The sequence below is a fragment of the Heterocephalus glaber genome, unplaced genomic scaffold (genome assembly GCF_053883595.1).
Source record: "Heterocephalus glaber isolate CG9 unplaced genomic scaffold, H.glaber_assembly_v1.0 deba00000594, whole genome shotgun sequence".
In the NCBI taxonomy this organism is placed as follows: Eukaryota; Metazoa; Chordata; class Mammalia; order Rodentia; family Bathyergidae; genus Heterocephalus; species Heterocephalus glaber.
The window spans coordinates 18,450,639-18,454,534 of record NW_028258151.1 but is presented as its reverse complement, the minus strand read 5'-3'; positions in this window follow the sequence as shown (position 1 = coordinate 18,454,534).

The following is a 3,896-nucleotide window of genomic DNA, read 5'->3' as shown; positions in this document are numbered from 1 at the left end:
CATGGAAAGAAAGAAGCAAAACTATGTGGTTTTGCAGATGATCTTACACGTAGAAAATCCTTAAGGCATTCACTTAAAAACTTTTAGAATTAATGAGCATGGTTGGAGAATACAAGACCAATATATCAAAAGTCAGTTGAACCATTCAAAGGGGGCAAGAATAGTCTTTTCAATGAATTGGTGCTGGAACAATTTGATGCCCACATGTAAAGAATGAATTTGAGAACCCACCTCATAATGTATATACAAATTAACCTACCACTAACTGAAGACCTAACTGAAAGAAACAAAACTATGAAAACCTTAGAAGAAAACATAGGTTTAAGTCTTCATGACCTTGGTTTCTTAGATATGACATCAAAATAGAAAGGTAATCAAAGAAAAAATAAATAATTCCATCAAAATTTTAAAAATATGTACATGTCAAAGGAGACAATCAAGAAAGTGAGAAGACAGTTCAGAGAGTAGGAGAAAATATTTGTAGATCTTATATTTGACAAGGACCTAGTATTCAGAATATATAAAGAAAACTTACAAGTCAACAATAAAATGACAAATAACCCAGTTAAAAATGGACAAAGGACTTGAAATAGACTTTTCTCCAAAGAAAACATCCAATGACCAACAAGTAATGAAGACATTCAACACTCCCAGTCACTGAGGTATTGGAAATTCAAAGCAGAATGAGATAAATGCAAGTCACTAACTCAGAGATCTAAAATGAGTGATCCAGTAGGGGTGGTGGGAGGGGAAGGGGAAAGGGAAGAAGGGAAAGGAAAAATTATGAGAAAGAAAAAAAAATGGAAACAAAGTCTATGTAAATAGGGAAGGGTGGAGGGGGTGAAGGGCACCTAAGTAATGAGGGAAAAATAAGAACCAAGATACATCATGTTCAGGTACAAGCACCCAATGATAAATGTAAACGTATACCTAAAATGTACCGATAAATATATAAATAAAAAAATAAAATAAAATGAATGATCCAGGTAGTGGGGAACAGCCGTGAGGTATGAAAAAAATCAGAGCCTCAGTCATGGCTGGTGGGAAATGTAGAAAATGGTGCAGCTTCTGCAGAAAGCAGCGGGTGGCTCCTCAAGACGTTAAACACACAGTCATCATATAACCCAGCCACTCTGATCCCATGTACTTGCCCAAGAAAAGCAAAAGCATTTGTCCACATGGAAACTTGTACCTGGATCTTCATGCAGCATAAAAGCTCCAGTGTGTCAGCAACTCAGTGGCCCATCAACCAAAGGATGTAAAAACAGCTTGTGGCCCAGCCATACAGTGGGATCTTACTCAGCTACAGTGTGGATATAAAGTGGAAGAAGCCTGTGTGTGTGTGTGCTGTGTGTGTGTGCTAGACATTGAACCCAGGGCCTCATGCACACTAAGCAAGTGTTCTACCCATGAGCCACACCCTACTCCTTTACAAGATGTCCAGAGACAGAAAGGAGAGCACCGTGTAATGTGTAATGTTTTCGGGGCCCCAGTGGGGAAGTGGGTGTGGACTGACTGCTGACAGGTATGGGGTGATGAGAATGTTCTAAAATTAGATAGTGATAATGGTTGCACAACTCTGTGAATACACTAAAAACCACTGAGTTTTACTTTTTAAAAAAGTTAAGAGGAGATATGGGTAAACAACTAAGCACCAGGGATGAGATGAAGCATCCTACTATGGTGCCCAGAACAGCCTCCCCCTCCTGCAACAAAGAGTGATTGGGGCCCCAAATGGAAACAGCATGGTGACCAAGCACCCCCAACCCATGAGGATCCTCAGTCTGTGGGATGAGCACAGACCCTGGCAGAGGGCGCCTGGCACAGCAATTCTAATGCCTGACATGGGTTGAAAAGATGCTCGTTTTAATTTCTGACTTAAAAGTGATATATGCTTGTTGCCTAGAATCTGGAAAATATAGAAAAATACCAAGAAGAAACTCACCTGGCACCCTAGAAGAGCCACGGTAAGAATTTTTTTGGGGGGAGGGGAGGAGAAGTCACCTTATTCACCAAGGTCAAGGCGGCCAGAAGGCTAATCAGAGAATGAAGCTGTTGACGGAAGGAAGAAGAGCAGTAAGACACATGATCTTGGTTATCAGCATCTTATTTAACCCCAAATAGCATAAGTGTACATTGATTTGATGTAGCAGCTGCCCCTCCTCTCATTTTGAAGTGGGATTTTGGGGGTTTTTCCAAGTAATTTATCTGTGTCAATGTTTTCTAAAGCATCCGGCTTTGCCCTCATAAAATTAATAACTGTCTTTTTGTACTTAGGTTTCATTGGTGTGTATACCAATTAACGAAGTCAATCAGATTATACAGATATAATGAAAAATGAGGAGGCATTAACAGTTGGATGACTCAGCTGTGCACAGCTGGCAGATACAGGTGACAGCAGATGGGGGCAGTGGGAGTAGTCAGCAGGGCTGGGGTGTCTGTCAGATGTGGCAGTTGGCTCTGTGGGGCTCGACCTACTACAGGTCAGCCGGGTGGGCAGTTAAGGGACCTGCTAGGGTCTTCCAGTCTTTGTTTCTCTGCATGTGGATATAAGGTTGCAAAACTGCGATCCTACTTTCCACGCTGTTTTCTCACCAGACAGCTCCACGTAAGTACCCACGTTCCTGATGTGGTGTTTTGGTACCTTGGAGGAGGAGCACAAGGCTCTCTCTGTCCCTGGCCCCAGATTTTGGGGCTGCACCAAGAAAAGGAACTGTGAAGTTGGGAGGAGGATGTCCAGGTGGGACAGGGCCAGGTGGACAGGCCAGCAGCCTCGTTGGACTCTCAAGGGTCCATTGCTGTGAGCACTCTGATGCTGAGTCTACAGGCAGGCGATGGGGGGATGCTGAAACCCCTCGGTCAGAGCTGTGTGTGTGGCAATGCCTTCCTGGGCAGCAAAGCAGGGCCCTTTCTGGGTTGGCGCTTCCCCTGGTTGGTGGAAGTGGGGGCATGTCCATATTGGTAGGACCTCCCAACTGGCGGCTTTCGAAATTCTCTGATCGCTTGGATATATTAGAATTCCTTCTCGTTGGCAAAACAAAACCCATCTGGAAAAGTCCCTGGGCTTTGGGTCTTTCCATACTCACAGGGGATTTCAGAGTGCACAGGAACCGGGCTGTGTGACCTGGCAGGCATGCCTGGCTACCGGTGTCCACAGGCTCATCGTGTGCGGGGAGTCGGCCTGGGCACTGATCGGCACCTCCCCAGTGCAGAGCAACTCGGTTCGGGGAGACCCTGTGCCTTGGGCTTGAGGGTGACTGGGTGCCATTTTATTTGTAAGAGGAAGGGCACAGCTTGTGCTGGATGTGGACAGCTCCCACCCATCCCCACGGCTGAACCCCAAGTGCGTCGACTGTATCTGTGCACATCTATTCCTTCATTCCTCCCTCGGTCCACTGCTCACCTATATATCCATCTTTCTTTCCCTGCCCCTTCTTCCCTTCCTCCTGTCCATCCTTCTTTTCTTCCTTCTTCCTTCCCTCCTTTCTTTCCTCCCATCCATCTTCCATCCATTTTCTATTCATCTACATTTCTAGTCTTCCTTAAATTCTTCCACTTGTCCAACCTCCCTTCCTCCTTTCCTCCCTTCCTCTTTCCTTTCCTCTCCTCCTCCCTCCATCTCTTCTTTCTTTCCATCCAACAGATTCTCCTGATCCCCCGCCATTGCCAGACTGGGTCAGATCCCCGAGATAACAAGGGGCCAAACTTTACCCTCAATTTGTCCACAGCCTAGTTGGACAGGGGCAGGAACTGTGGCTTTTCCTTAAGGGTGATGCCTGCCTAGGTTCTTGGGAGCCCAGAGAGGGTGCTTGGTCCAAGCACTGGAGAGTGGGACTCTCCCCTCCCACCTGTACTGGGGAGAGAAGGCAGCCCTAGAGCTGGGGGTGTCCAGAAGG